The sequence below is a fragment of the Gopherus evgoodei genome, chromosome 21, assembly GCF_007399415.2.
Source record: "Gopherus evgoodei ecotype Sinaloan lineage chromosome 21, rGopEvg1_v1.p, whole genome shotgun sequence".
Taxonomy (NCBI): domain Eukaryota; kingdom Metazoa; phylum Chordata; order Testudines; family Testudinidae; genus Gopherus; species Gopherus evgoodei.
Genome location: NC_044342.1, coordinates 17,755,040 through 17,772,116, shown reverse-complemented (window position 1 = coordinate 17,772,116; position 17,077 = coordinate 17,755,040). Strand labels below are relative to the sequence as shown.

The 17,077-nt window shown below is 43.2% G+C and overlaps 1 pseudogene; it reads left to right on the top strand.

Moving 5' to 3' along the window:
- Window positions 1–10,452: 10,452 nt before the first annotated feature.
- On the top strand, window positions 10,453–11,382 carry LOC115638158 (annotated as a pseudogene).
- The last annotated feature ends 5,695 nt before the right edge of the window (window positions 11,383–17,077 follow it).

Below are 17,077 nucleotides of genomic sequence, written 5' to 3'. Positions count from 1 at the left end.
TAAATTGTTCCAATGGCTAATTAGCCTCATTGTTAAAAAATTACACCAAATTTCCAGTCTGAATTTGCCTAACTTCAATTTTCAGCCATTGAATTATAAAAGTATTAGTCTTCTGGATCTGAAAACCCACACTGGAAACCCACACCAATTTTTTTTTAGATTTCAAAATCTGGATGCAATTTTCCTAGCTCAGTTCCATCTCTAATGGAGGCCTGGTCTACACTACGCGTTTATACTGATTTTAGCAGCGTTAAACCAAATTAACCCAGCACCTGTCCACACAATGAAGCCCTTAATATCGATATAAAGGGCTCTTGATACCAATATCTGTAATCCTCCCCAATGAGGGGAGTAGCACTGAAATCAGTATTGCCATGTCGGATTAGGGTCAGTGTGGCTGCAATTCGATGGTATTGGCCTCCGGGTGCTATCCCACAGTGCACCATTGTGACTGCTCGGGACAGCAATCTGAACTTGGATGCACTGGCCAGGTAGACAGGAAAAGCCCCTCAAACTTTTGAATTTCATTTCTTGTTTGCCCAGCGTGAAGAGCTGATCAGCACAGGTGACCACACAGTGCTCATCATTGCAGGTAAACATGCAGTCTGAGAATAGAAAAAGAGCTCCAGCATGGACCATACAGGAGATACTGGACCTGATCACTATATGGGGAGATGATTGCATGCTAACAGAACTCTGTTCCAAAAGACGAAATGAAAAAACATTTGAAAAAATCTCCAAGGCTATGATGGAGAGAGGCCACACCAGGGACCTAGTACAGTGCTGTGTGAAAGTTAAGGAGCTTAGACAAACCTGCCAGAAAACCAAAGAAGCAAACAGAAGGTCCAGGGCAAGGCCACAGACATGCCACTTCTACACCGAGCTGCATGCAATTCTAGGGGGGTCTGCCAGCACTACTCCACCCCTGACTGTGGATTCTGAGGCGGGGGCAATCTTAGCAATGCCTGAGGATTTTGTGGACAGGAAAGATGAGGAGGAGGAGGACGAGCTTGCAGAAAACACACAGCACTCGGTTCTCCCCAACAGCCAGGACCTTTTTCTGAGCCTGATGGAATTACCGTCCCAGCCTTCCCAAGCCATTATCCCAGACAATGAAGCCATGAAAGGGATCTCTGGTGAATGTACCTTTGTAAATATAAAACATTGTTTAAAAGCAAGAGCTTTTTAATGATTAATTTACCCTGAGGACATGGGATGCATTTGTGGCCAGCACAGCTACTGGAAAAGTCTGTTAACGTGTCTGGGGATGGAGCGGAAATCCTCCAGGAACATCTCCATGAAGCTGTCCTGGAGGTACTCCAAAAGCCTTTGCAGAAGGTTTCTGGGCAGCGCAGCTTTATTCCGTCCTCCATCGTAGGACACTTGACCACGCCATGCATGTAGCAAGTAATCTGGTATCATTGCATGACAAAGCCTGGCAGCGTATCGTCTCAATGTTTGCTGGCATTCAAGCAACATACGTTCTTTATCTCGCTATGTTATCCTCAGGAGAGTGAGATCATTCTTGGTAACCTGGTTGAAATACAGGAATTTAATTAAGGAGACAGAGGTGACCTTTCCTACTGGACTGTTTGCCTGTGGCTGAAAAAAAATCCTTCCCTGCAGTTAGCCATGCGGCGAGAGGAAGAGGAGGGGCGATTGGCGCTGAGCTTTTTCTCGTTTGGCTATCAGGGATCTTCCCTGAGATCAGCCACGTGGTAGGGGACTTGGGGAGGTGGCTAGCAGGGATCTTCCCTGATACCAGCCACGCAGTGGGGGGAGGGGTAATGTGATCATCCCAGAGAATTGGATGGGAGGGGTTGGTTTCTGCTGCTGCACGTTAACAGGAAAGATGCAGCACTCAACGGGCTTTGCTTGGTATTTGGGAAAGGAGGGCACTGCGTATATGAAGGCTGCAGAAGCCGAAAGACAGTGGCTTACCATGGCAGCATGCAAGCCGAATTCTGTTGCCTGGACCTGCATCTGTGATCTCTAACACCAAAGCCACAGGCACTCAATATTAAGATGCAAAATGCGACCTTTTACTGAAATTACATGTGCAATGTAATGTGAATAGTGTTGTTCACCGTGGGAGAGTATAATCATTGTTCTGTAAAATGTATCTTTTTAAATACTTCTCTCCCTTTTTTCCCTCCCTCCTGCAGCTGCAAATTTTTCAAGCCTCCTTACTCCGTTCTGAAGGCTATCTCAGATGAAGCGGCCGAAAAAAAAGACGAGAGACGAAATGTTCTCAGAAATCTTAAAAGTGACCCTTAATGAAAGAACTCATCTGAATGAGTGGAAGGACATGGTATCAAATTACAGGAAAGATGCCAGTGAACGTGAGGACAGGAGGGTCGCTCGAGATGAGAGGTGGTGTCAGGAAGATCAGAGGTGGCTGGATGCAACGCTGGAGCTGCTGCGTGATCAAACTGACATGCTCCGGCATCTGGTGGAGCTTCAGGAATGGCAGCAGGATCACAGAGTGCCGCTGCAGGCCCTGTAAAACCACCCTCCCCCCTCACCATGTTCCATAGCCTCCTCATCCAGACATATAAGAACGCATGGGGGGAGGCTCCGTGCATCCGCCCATTCCACCCCACTGGACAGCCCAACCAAAAGGTTGTCATTATTTTGAAAAATTTAGTGGCCTTTTCCTTCCCTCCTATCGTCCTCCCAAACCCCACCCGGGATACCTTGTCAGTTCTCTCTCCTCTTTTTATAATGAATTAATAAAGAATACATGATTTTTAAATGATAGTGACTTTATTTCCTTAAGCAAGCTGTAATCGAAGGGGAGGGTGGTTTGTTTACAGGGAACGAGTCAATCAAGGGGGCGGGTTTTCATCAAGGAGAAACAAACACAACAGTCACACCGTACCCTGGACCGTGATGAAACTGGTTTTGAAAGCTTCTCTGATGCACATCGCTTCCTGATGTGGTCTTCTAATCACCCTGGTGTCTGGCTGCGCATAATCAGCGGCCAGGTGATTTGACTCAGCCTCCCACTCCGCCATAAAGGTCTTCCTCCTTACTCTCACAGAGATTGTGGACCACACAGCAAGCATCAATAACAATGGGGATATTGGTTTGGCTGAGGTTTGAGCAAGTCAGTAATATGCACCAGCATCCCTTTAAACGGCCAAATGCACATTCTACCACCATTCTGCACTTGCTCAGCCTGTAGTTGAACAGCTCCTGACTACTGTCCAGGCTGCCTGTGTATGACTTCATGAGCCATGGAATTAAGGGGTAGGCTGGGTCCCCAAGGATAACTACCGGCATTTCAACATCCCCAACTGTTATTTTCTGGTCTGGGAAGTAATTCCCTTGCTGCAGCCATTTAAACAGAGTAGAGTTCCTGAAGATGTGAGCATCATGAACCCTTACCGTCCATCCCATGTTCATGTTGGTGAAACATCCCTTGTGATCCACCAGTGCTTGCAGCACCATGGAAAAGTACCCCTTGTGATTTAAGTACTGGGTGCCCTGGTGCTCCGGTGCCAAAATAGGGATATGGGTTCCATCTATCACCCCACCACAATTAGGGAATCCCATTGCAGCAAAGCCATCCACTATGACCTGCACATTTCCCAGAGTCACTACTTTTCGTAGCAGCAGCTTAGTGATTGCTTTGTCTACTTGCATCACAGCAGCCCCACAGTAGATTTGCCCACTCCAAATTAATTCCCAACTGACTGGTAGCTGTCTGGCGTTGCAAGCTTCCAGAGAGCTATCGCCACTTGCCCTCAACTGTGAGGGCTGCTCTCATCTTGGTATTCTGGCGTTTCAGGGCAGGGGAAAGCAAGTCACAAAATTCTATGAAAATGCCCTTATTCACGCGAAAGTTTCGCAGCCACTGGGAATCGTCCCACACCTGCAACACTATGCGGTTCCACAGACTGTGCTTGTTTCCTGGGCCCAAAATTGGCGTTCAATGGCTAGAACCTGCCCCATTACCATCAGGATCTCCAAAGCGCAGGGGCCCGCGGTTCAAGAGAATTCTGTGTTCATGTCCTCATCACTCTCATCGCCGCCTCCTCCTCACCTGGTTTTGCAGTTCCTGATTCAGCATAGACGGCACGAGAATGCGCGAGGTGTTTACAACTTCCATGACTGCTGTCTTGAGCTGAACAGGCTCCATGCTTGCCATGGAAGGGCTCTGCACATTTCACCCAGGAAAAATGGCATGAAACGGTTGTCTTCTGCTTTCACAGAGGGAGGGGTGAGGCTGTACCCAGAACCACCAGCGACAATATTTTTTGCCCTATCAGGCACTGGGATCTCAACCCAGAATTTCAATGGGCGAGGGAGACTGCGGGAACTATGGGATAGCTATGGGATAGTTACCCACAGTGCAACACTCCGGAAATTGATACTTGCCTCGGTACATGGACGCACACTGCCGAATTAATGTGCTTAGTGTGGCAGCATGCACTCGACTTTATAAAATCTATTTCCAAATCCCGGTTTCTGTAAAATCGGAATAGCCCCGTAATGCAGACATACCCTCAGACAGGATTTGATCCTATAGGCTTCACTAATTTTTTACTTGATCTTTATACAGGCAAAACTCCTATAGACTCCAAGGAGATATTTGCCTGAGTACATCTAAAAATAACTTTGGATTTTAGCCTGTTAGAAGATGGAGTACATAGAGAGAAAGAAAATACCTTCGGTAAAAAGGAGTCAGATGCCTCTTAGGCATTTTACTAGGATTTTCACAGGAGCTTAAGAGAGTTAAGTGAGCAATGAAACTTTCTATGAGTGCAATAGCAACCTATTTTATTAGTGTTATAAATGCTCAATATAAAATCATAGAAGTGTGGGACTGGAAGGGACTTCTCAAGTTTGTGGTCTAACCACTGGGCGATGAGATGTTTTGATATAGGAGCTGCCTCACTCTTTCTTGTTGAAGCTGTTCCATTGTGGATAATAGAGACAATGGGTCCAAGAGACAGAGAGCATGAGAATGATTCTATAGCCTGGTGGTTAGAGCACTTACCTAGGAAGGGAGTGTCATGGGATCCCCCCCACAGGGTTCAGCCTGGGACTGTGGGACCACTTAATTCTCTCCAGCCTGGGCTGTCTATCACAATGCAGCAAACCCCTCCAGGAACTGTGATCACTCAGCACAACAGCATGTGAACCCCACACCCAGCTAGATTACATGAATGCTCCCAGAGCCGCTCATGAATCACACAGAGAAAGGCACCAGAGCCAAATCCCCCCAGTACTGTACTTCAGGAATATACCATCTTGCACTTCTCAAGATGGTCAGTACACATTTATTAATTGGTTCACCACTTCAACAATGGAAAGTGGACATACACCACCCTTTGTCAAACCTGAGCAGATTTGTCCCACACTTCATACTAACTCTCTAGTAAAGAAAGACAATTAAACAAATGTATTGACTATAAAAGATAGATTTTAAGTGATATTAAATGATAGGCAAAAAGTCACAGTTAGTTACCAAAAGAAAAGAAAATATAAGCATGCACTCTACAGTCTCAACTCTATCAGACTGGGCAACAGTTAGATTAAGCAGTTTTTCTTACGGTACTGGATATTGCAGTCCTTGATGTAAAGATTTGTACCTTAAATATGGGCCTCTGTTGGAGTTTCAAGTCTTGTTCCATGTCTTTGTTGCTTGCAGCATAGGTGAGTGAAGGAGAAAGGCTCAGCCTGTGGCCACTGTGTTCTGTTTTATAGCCTCAGTCCCATGTACTTGGGGAACACAAGTCCAGGCATGTCTGGGGGCATTGCTGAGTCTCCAGGCAAGGTTGAGCAATTCCCCTGGTGTGACCTCAAGCAGGTGAGTCATTGAATTGTAGCTCCTTGGCTGGACAATGGTTGTTGATGGGTTGTTGTCACCCTGACCGGGAGTTGGTCACTTTTCTTGCTGTTGGTTCTGGGGAGCTAATATCTGGCTGATTCCCCAGCTTACAACATGTTTTAGTGACAACCATATAACACAATTCTCATAACTTAATATGCATTAATGATAGATATATATGGATGGAGAAATGATTTTCAACAGATCATAACCTTTTCCCTGAAACTTCACAAGCCCTGCTTTATATGTTAGATCACATATAAAAATGAGGAATATGGGGGATTACAGGGTGCTCCCCCACGGTAGAGAATGCCACAGGGAGTGGCCCAAAATCCTGTCCCCTTGATCTTTTGTTATTCAGCCCCAGTGGAATAGCTTCAGTAGTAATCACTGAAGGTGCTACATCAAATCCAGCACCCTGCACTGACGGAGGAAAAAGAAAACCTGGACCGTCCCTGACAGGAGTTTTTCCACCGTCTTCTTATACATTTCCAGCGAAGAGGATTGCACAACCTCCCTTGGAAGCCTATTGCCTGATTTAATGATAGAGACACGGTGGGTGAGGTAATATCTTTTATTGGACCACCTTCTGTTGGTGAGAGAGACAAGCTTTCAAGCTGATACAGAGCTCTTCTTCAGGTCATTATTTCATGAGGTTATTGTGTTTGTATCTGTATGTTGTGCAATATGTGAAGGGTATTGGAATTGGAAAAGGTTCAGAAAAGGGCAACAAACATGATTAGGGGTATGGAATGGCTGCCATATGATGAGAGATTAATAAAACTGGGACTTTTCAGTTTGGAAGAGAGACGACTAAGGGGGATATGATAGAGGTCTATAAAATCATAACTGGTGTGGAGAAAGTAAATAAGGAAGTGTTATTTACTCCTTCTCATAACACAAGAACTAGGGGTCACCAAATGAAATTAATAGGCACCAGGCTTAAAACAAACAAAAAGAAGTATTTTTTTCAAACAACACACAGTTAGTCTGTGGAACTCCTTGCCAGAGGATGTTGTGAAGGCCAAGACTATAACAGGGTTCAAAAAGGAACTAGATAAATCCATGTAGGATAGGTCCATCAATGGCTATTAGCCAGGATGAACAGGGATAGTGTTCAGTTTGCCAGAAGCTGGGAATGGGCGACAGGGAATGGATCACTTGATGATTGCATGTTCTGTTCATTCCCTCTGTGGCACCTGGCACTGGCCACTGTCAGAAGACAGGATAGTTGGCTAGATGGACCTTTTGTCTGACTCAATATGGCAGTTCTTATGTTCTTATGTAGTTTTAAAGAGGACAGGATCCATTGTTCTTCATGTCCACTGAGGACAGGACAAAGAGACATTGTTTTTATTTCCCGCTAGACAGTTTCAGGTTAGATATTAAGAAAAACTTTCTAACTATAAGGATAGTTAAGCACTGGAACATGTCAGCAAGGGAGGTTGTGAGATCCTCGTCACTCGAGATTTTTAAAAAACAGGTTGGACAAACACCTGCTGGACTTGATCTAAATTTAGCTAGTCTTGCCTCAGCACAAGAAGCTAGACTAGATGACCTCCTGAGATCTCATCCGCCTTACATTTCTGAAATTCTGTGTCTATTTATATCTGTGAATTTGTTTGTGTCAGACTATTGTGCTTGTATGTTTATGACTAAGGCCACAATTTTCAAAGGAAGTGATGGGCCAGATTTTTAAAGGTATTTAGGCACCAAGTGGGATTTTCAAACATCTACATGTCTAACACACATTGAAATAATTTGGACCTTAGTGATTTTGGATGCCTCCATTTTCAGTTGTCTAATCTGTGATGACTTTAAGGGGGATGATTTTCAGAAACTACTGAATACCCACCCTCTGAAAAATCATGTCCGTTTACGATGACTTAAATTGGGCAACTCTAATCTTTTAGGCAGCTTTGAAAACCTTTCTCAGAGGGGGAGATTTTTCAAAGGCACAAGGGATAGCTAGGCATCAAACTCCCATTTCAAAGGCAGCCCATGGCTTTAGAAATCCTCCTCGTCCGCCAGTGCCAACTCTGAATGCCATATTAAATATGTTATCTGGGCTTCTGCTCATCTGGGCAGCCCCATATTTTACAGTTCCCATCCCTCCCTTATGTCTGCCAGGCCTCTGCATCCCAAGGCAAATCTATAGTTCCTGGGAACTCAGTATAACTTGACTAATCATGTGAGTCAGGTCTTCTCTAAATAAACACGTAGTTTGCCACAAGCTGGGGTGTTCTACCAGATACAAGATATCTAAATGGACTCTGCTGCTGTGCAATAATAGCTCCCAAGTGCACTTTGAGCTGCAAAGCACATTAGCTCAAAGCACTCTAGGGGAACTGTTAGCATGTGGCAGCAATGTCCAGACATACTCTGGGAATACAGCAGGCTAGTGTGGAGTAGGTTTACACCCATCACTAAGTGTCCACGTAGCTGCGCCCTTAGTGGCTGTCTGAAAGTCTTGTGGCTTGCGTGCTTTATGGCACAGGTGGGAGAGAGATATTAATTAGGTAAGGAGGTGAGAGTAGGGGGTGGCCCCAGAGAGGAAGGAGATAGAAAGTGGGCGAAAGAAAGAAAGTCCTGATAAAGATGATGATAGATAGAGAGTGAGTGAGTGAGAGTGATTAACAAGAGATACGGGGAACGAGTTCATTTATTCTTCTACTGCTGAAAAGTATTATTTGGTTTATCCATGTCATATTCAGTGATGTACCTGGGTATGAACCCAGGCGGGATGTAGTTGAGGAAATGGTGTGCACTGGCTGGCTGGAAGGTGGCATGGAAAATGCACAGAGGTATCAGTGGGAAAGGTTGGTATGAAAATGTTCCACACACTAGCCATGGGAGAGTGTTGCAGAGCTGTTATGAATTTAATACCAGATCTGTACAGAAGGACTGTCCTGAGACAGGATTTCTCTCGTATTGTCCAGCCCTGAAATGCAATAGCATCCCACAGCCCTATCGATAGGGGTTAGTCTCTCCTAGATCAATGAGGAATTTAAGTCCGCAACCCAAAATTGTATTGAGTAGAAATAGCTAAGTACACAAAACCACAGAATTGCGCAAACATATACAGACACAGAATCCACACAAATATGCTACTGCACTTACACACATGCAAACACAATTAAACACACACTGACATTACCACAAATGCACACATAACACACATAATCAAATACATGCACATTGAAACACACATATGCAGATACTACCAGAATCACACAAAAGCACACACAACTGATCAAACATCTACACACAAATTAGCAAAAATTCATAACTGTATGCATACACAATTGAACACCAGTAGGCACTACCACAATCACACAGAATCACATATACAGTCACATACATGAACAACACCACACACAGCACAACCATATCCATATACAATAGAAAATAGGCACTACTGCAATCACACACACAAAAACAAGCATACACATAAGAACATAAGAACTTCCATGCTGGGTCAGACCAAAGATCCATCTAGCCAAGTATCCTGTCTTTGAACAGTGGCCAATGCCAGGTGCCCCAGAGGGAATGAACAGAACAGGTAATCATCAGGTGATCCATTCCTTGTCGCCCATTCCCAGCTTCTGGCAAACAGAGGCTCGGGACACCATCCCTGCCCATCCTGGCTAATAGTCATTGATGGACCTATCCTACATGAATTTATCTAGTTCTTGTCTGAGGCCTGGGATAGTCTTGACCATCACAACATCCTCTGGCAAAGAGCTCCACAGGTTGCCTGTGCTTTGTGTAAACAAATACTTCCTTTTGTTTGTTTTAAGCCTGCTGCCTATTAATTTCGTTTGGTGACTTCTAGTTCTTGTGTTATGAGAAGGAGAAAATAATACTTTCTTATTTACTTTCTCCACACCAGTCATGATTTTATAGACGTCTATCATATCCCCCTTAGTCGTCTCTTTTCCAAACTGAAAAGTCCCAGTTTTATTAATCTCTCCTCATACGGCAGCCATTCCATACCCATAATAATTTTTGTTTCCCTTTTCTGAACCTTTTCCAATTCCAATATATCTTTTTTGAGATGGGGTGACCACACCTGCATGTAGCATTCAAGAACTGGCATACAAAGGATTTATGTAGAGGCAATATGATATTTTTGTCTGATTATCTCTCCCTTTCTTACTGATTCCCAACATTCTGTTCTCTTCTTTGACTGCCGCTGCACACTGAGTGGATGTTTTCAGATGACTGCTGGTGCATATTGAATGGATGTTTTCAGAACACATACAATCATATATATGCACAATAAAACTCTCACACACAAATACACAACCAGATATACTAACAAACACAACTATGCAATCAAACAGAAATACACACATGAAGAGACACACAGATTCACTTTCCTGCCTTTATATTGCACAATTTAAGCTTAAATTATCCTGTAAAGTGTTCTGTCTTACTTCATAAACAACCTAAATCTGAGTTTTTCAAAAACCACCGAAGGGATTTAGATCCCCAGTCCCCAAAAACTGTAATAAGGTCAGGGCATCCAAATCCTCTACATTGTTTTGAAACCTCAGCCTCATTCTTTAAATTTATTCCCTTTTGAGTCCTCTCTCTCAGCTGTGAAGAAAATGGCAAATGAAACTGCCCCAACTGAGTTCATCATCATGGCTTTCTCCATTCTCCAGCAGCTGCAGTTCTTGCTCTTTGGAGTCTTCTTGGTCACCTTCCTGTGCACCCTAGTGGGGAACATCTCCATCATCATCATTGTCTGCATGGATGCCAAGCTCCGCACCCCCATGTACTTTTTCCTGTGGAACTCTCTTTCCTGGACCTCTGCTACACCACCACCAATGTCCCCCAGATGTTGGTGCACCTGGTGGAAAGGAAGAGGTTCAGCTATGCAGGATGCATTATCCACCTCTATTTGTTCCTGGCCTTTGTGGGCACGGAGTGTATCCTCCTGGTGGTGATGGCTTATGACTGGCTATGTGGCAATATGCAACCCCTTGCACTACTTGGTCATCATGAGAAAATCCCTCTGCTTCCAGCTGGCTGGTGCTGCTTGGACCAGTGGCTTCCTCAGCTCTGCAGTGCACACATTTTTCACCTTTCGGCTACCCTGCTATGGGGCCAACCAGATCAACTACTTCTTCTGTGACATCCTGCCACTCCTCAAGCTCTCCTGTGGAGACACCTCCCTCAATGAGATTATCCTGCTTGCCGTCAAGGTCTTCACTGGGTGGATCCCATTCCTGTGCATCGTCCTGTCTTACGTCTACATCATCTCCACCATCCTGAAGATACGCTCCACAGAGGGGAGGCTCAAAACTTTCTCCACCTGAGGGTCACACCTGACCATTGTCCTGCTGTATTACAGGAGATCCATCTTCACCTATGTCAGGCCCATATCCAGCTAATCGCTGGACAGTGACAGACTGATCTCAGTGCTTTACAGCATAATAACCCCCATGTTGAACCCAGTGATCTACACCCTGAGGAACAAAGATGTGAAGGGGGCTCTGAGAAAAGTTTTCATGGGGAAATTGTGTTTGCAATGAAAGTGGCAAATTTCCGCCCATTGGTCTAGGGGGCTGCTCGATATTATCTGGGTGCTAAAGTTCTCTCCTTCGTGCTTTCCTATCTATGTTCAGTAGAATTGCTGAAAACACAAAAAAATAAAATTTACAATAATATACAATAAAAACCTAGACATTTTAATTTTGAACATTTAAATAGTCCCATTTTTGTCCTTTTTGACTAAACTTTGTAACATATTACTAATTACAAGGTTTTTTATTTACAATATTTAAGTGAAATTGTATTCAAAATAATTCTCAAAATGGTTAGCACAACTTTTCATTTACTGAAACTGCTTAGGTAAATAAAAAATAATAAACTATTTCAATAAATGTTTATATACAAAAATAATTGCAACCCGCCTCCCCCCCCCAGAGAATATATGAAAGGTTCAAACTTGTTACTGATCAGTAGGAAAAGGGAAGGTTGTGAATATTTATGGTTTTAATTATTGACTCTCTATTAAAATTCTAACTTCGCCAAATTTATAGTGCAGAAGATTTGTTTATTATTTTTACGTACTGTTCATAGACATCGGAGAGAAGGGAAATTAAACAGTGACAGAATTCATTCTCCTGGGATTTGTGGATCTCCCAGAGCTGCAGATATTTCTCTTCCTACTGTTTCTAGTGATCTACATTGTTAGGCTATAGATATTCAGGCCTGTCTGCAAAGGCCTATACTTTAAGAATTTAGGTGTATTCTTATAACTTAGCTAGTTATAGAGGTATAAAAGAAAGAATCAAAGATCACTGTCTGTATAATGACCTTCTCTTACTGTGACAGGCTAAGGCCTTCAGCTAAGATGTAGTTAGGCAGCCATAAGTTGGGAAATGTATGGTCACATCCTCACATTCCAAACTAGTTACATTGAAATAAGGTGCTATTGGGCTATTAGGAATACAATCCTGTCCTGATATTCCTATCACCTCCAGAGAAAGGGTAGAGCCTAGAAGATGTAAAGGGAAACTTAGTTTGATAGCATCCTGTCTGGCAAGAACTCACATCAATAGACACAGCTGGAAAACCCTTATGTCTGTATAGATGTAGTTGTGAAATCCTCACTTCTGTATTGTTTTGTATGTTTATTTGTGTGGTCTCTGTCTGGTTCTATAATTGTTTCTGTCTGCTGTATAATTAATTTTGTTGGGTGTAAACCAATGAAGGTCGTGGAATATAATTGGTAAATAACCATGTTACAATATGTTAGGATTGGTTAGTTAAATTTCAGTAAAATGATTGGTTAAGGAATAGCTAAGCAAAACTCAGGTTTTACTATATAGTCTGCCGTCAATCAGGAAGTGGGGGTGGGGGGGAGAGAATGGGAACAGGGACCGGGGATGGGGGAATTAAAATCATGTCTTGCTAAAGTGGAAATGGGAATAGGGGATGGGAACAGAAACAGGGACAAAGGCAAGGCTCTGTGGTGTCAGAGCTGGGAAGGGGGACACTAAGGAAGGAAACTGGAATCATGCTTGCTGGAAGGTCCTCCCAATAAACATCAAATTGTTTCCGCCTCTGGAGTTTGGGTATTGTTGCTCTCTGTTCATGTGAGAAGGACCAGGGAAGTGAGAGGGTGAACATGCTTGTGTATTACTTTAGCCACAATGTCTGAGATTAGCATTGGAGACTAAGGGAATTAAATACCATTCCATTAACTTCATAAGAAAATGCTAGAAGAAACATCGTTACTGGGCTCACACCTCATTTACCCATGTTTTCATTACAGAGCACAGCTGAATCAGTTGGAGTGGACCCTAGATTTTGATTCCGGAAACCTGGATTTCATTCCTGGCTCTCCACTCCCTTCCCTTAGGCTTGTCACTTTCTGTCTCTGTTCTTCTGTTTCCTTCAGTGTAATGCCATTTTCCATTTCCTTAATGTGATTTGAGATTTAGGAAACGAGTAGTCTCTGCATATGCTCATGTTCTCTTATGTAAAATGGAGACAGTAATACTCAATCCACTTTGCAAAATTATTTAATATCTATGTTAATAAGTGCTATATAACTTAAGTATTATCATACTGTAATGAGACCAAAGAGATCTTAGAAGAGAAATCAAACATGGATCACAGTCACATCAAACTTTTCTATTTGATGCTCAGTTTCTACAGAAATGGCATCAGTCATTTGTTTACCAATACATAGTTTAGACATTTTCTTTTCTCATTCATATTACAGAGATATATCTCCCAATTCTCTCCTAAAGGTAATCAGATGCTATGTTTATTTCTCTGCAAGGATAAACACAATTCTTTTTGAGATCTGTTCAGTGCCTAACTCTTAAGGATAATATTTTCAAATATGCCAAAGGCCAAATTTGGAAAACTATCCATGCATCTAAACATGCAGATAGGGCCCTCGGTGCCTTTGAAAATCTGCCCTTGAGATACCATATTAAAGAACATACCATAAGAAAATAAAAACATCTCTACTGGGTCAGAACAAAGGTCCCTCTAACGCAGTATCCTGTCTTCTAACAGTGGCCAATAGCAGGTGCCCTAGAAGGAATAAACACAACAGGTAATCATCAAGTGATCCATTGGCTGTTTGCTCATTCCATGTTTCTGACAAACAGAGGCTAGGGACACTATCCCTGCCTATCCTGGCTAATAGCCATTGATGGACCTACCCTCCAAGAATTTTATGCTGTTCTTTTTTGAACCCTGTGATAGTCTTGGCCTTCACAACATTCTCTGGCAAAGAGTTCCACAGGTTGACTGTGTGATGTGTGAAGAAATACTTCATTTTGTTTATTTTAAACCTGCTGCCTATTAACTTCATTTGGTGACCCCTAGTTCTTGTGTTATGGGAAGGAGTAAGTAACATTTCCTCATTAACTTTCTCCCCACTGTCCTTGTCTGCAGGTATATGGGATCTTGGGGAGCAATTACCACACAGGTGGGGTGCCAATTAATTTCTTTATTAAAGGGAAAAGGAAGTGGTGGGAATTTAACAATGAAATGTGATGGGATGGGGTGTATAAAGTGTTTACAATAGACAATGATGGGGGGGGTCTTCTTATTGCACTGTGTAGGGAGTTTTAACAGTGGGGTACAGTAAGTGGGGTTCAGCACAATGGGATACAGTACAGTCAATAAGCAACTCAACTTTATATAGGAACAACTCTAGGCAGCGGAGGAGCGGGGGCACGAACACAGGGGATACAGGGAGAGGCAGCAGAGAGGTGTAAAGAAGGGCTAGAGGGACACCCCAAAAAAAAGGAAAGAAGCGGCAAAGGGTTTGGGAAGTTACACGGGGGGGTGGGAAGCAGCAAGGGGTTACAATAGGGAGACACGGAGAAGTACACAGAAGGGGAGATTGGAGCGGGGGAAAAACAGACATGGGAAAGTTCAGGGAGAGATTGGGACAGCGGGAAGACGAATTCAAGCAGTAAAAACCTTATCTATCCTCTAACTTAATCAAACTTATATAAATTACAAGCAGCTTATACAAAGTAATAAAACAGGTACAGAATACAACCAGGCAATGGCTTTTTAAAATCTATCTTAATCAACGACTAGGCAAAACAACAAATATTACAATTCTAAGCAAACTATAACAAGCAACTATACAGAGCAACAAAACAGCAAACTATAACAAGGCAGGTGAAACTTACAAGCTCTACAATCTTAGCAAACTATGACTTATTAAACTAAAAAGCAAAACCTACGGTGCACCTTATGCTATGGGGAAGTCACAGAGGGCAGAGTGGTATGTGCCCAGGATACAGCTCCCAAGGCAGCCCCCAAGGAAGCCAAGGGATGGTGGCTGCAGCAGTGGATACAGCTGAAAGCAGGAAGCAGAGATTAGCAGCTGCACAAGCTTATTTTTAGCAGAAAAGTACCACAAAGTTTAAGAGAGGTTTTAAGACACAGACCAAGGTTTAGCTTGAGTCTGTGTGCTAGGGAAACAGAGCCAGCAGTTAAGGTAATAAAATAAAAGTATGGAAAGTTTCACAGAGGGATTCTTACCAATCCCCAAGGCAGCAGCAAAGGCAGAAGCAGCAGCAACATCAGAATAAGCAAGGAGGGCTCCGTATGGTCTTGATAACTAGGATATCTCTCAGGTAGCAATTCGTTCTTCGTGGAGGGGGGGTTTAAAAACCGGGGGTAAGCTCAAAAATAAAACAAGAGCGGAGAAAGGACCCCCTAAAACCCCTGGCTGATCAGACCAGGCAGCAATGCAGGAACCTTTCTGAGGTTTGTTTCAAAAATGTCTGTTTTTAAAGGCAAACTTAGGCAGTCTCCTGCCAGTAAACCTGATAGGATCCCTCTGTCACAGGGGAGGAGGCACAGGGAAAAACTGCAGGTGAGCACAGAGACATGCCTGGGCAAAGTCCTGTGCAATAGGTGACTCAAAAGCACATGAGGCCTATGACTCATGCCCAGGATCTTAAAAACACAATAGGTCTTGCAGCTCTGGACATTGCCTGCCCTACACCAAGCCCAGGTTTAACAAGGTGATAAGAGGACTAACCCTTTGAATAGGGCAGTGGTCCCACTTAGCACGCAGAACAAGTAGCCATCCCTTTGAGAAGGGCAATGGCTCTTAAACAACTTAAGGGGCCCTCCCTTTGAGAAGGGCAGTGGCCCTGGTAAACAACTTAACAGCCAGGGAAGGGCGGCCGCAGGAGGAGAACAAAAACAAAATGGAGTATGGGGACAGCTGTAAGAAACAAAATGGAATAGGGGGATAGCTGTAACAGACACCCACCAATCATGATTTTATAGACGTCAATCAAAGCCCCCCCTTAGTCTTCTCTTTTCTAAGCTGAAAAGTCCCAGTCTTATTAATATCTCCTCATAAAGAAGCCATTCCATAAACCAAGCCATTTTTGGACCCTTTTCTGAATCTTTTCCATTTCTAATATACCTTTTTTAAAGTGGGGCACCCACATCTGCTCACAGTATTCAAGATGTGGGCATACCATGGATATATATTGGGGCAAAATGATATTTTCTGCTTATTAGCTATCCCTTTCTTAATAATTACCAACTTTCTGTTACACTTTTTGACTGCTACTGCATGTTGAGTGGATGTTTTGAGAGAATTATCCACGACTCCAAGATCTTTCTTGAGTGGTAATAGCTAATTTAGACCCCATCATTTTATATGTATAATTGGGAGTATGTTTTCCAATGTACGTTACCTTGCATTTATCAACATTGATAGCAGTTATCAATCTTGTATAACTAAAGAGGCCTTCTTCAGTGGTTTGGGAAATACATTTTTGTCCAGTTAATTCCATTTGGTTTTATGAATGTTATTTCTAATTGTAAGTATATTTTTGGAAGAGATTATCTCTTTTGTAGCAGAAAGTATGCCAGAGGTCATGGGAAATCTATGCCCAAAAAGCAGAGGCACTGAATGGCTCATCTCTTGTGAGCAATGTGAGTGTTGAGATCTCTGCCTCTAGGAACAGTGACTGGTCACTATCCACATCTATGACATGCATCTGACGAAGTGAGTATTCACCCACGAATTCTTATGCTTCAAAACATCTGTTAATCTATAAGGTGCCACAGGACTCTGTTGCCTTTTACAGATCCAGACTAACACAGCAACCCTTCTGATACCATACAGATCTAGAGGGCTCAGCAGCACATAGGATTCAGAGAATGAATCCAATGACTACTTTCCAGTGTCCTTTCAGAGAGGAGAAACAGACCAGG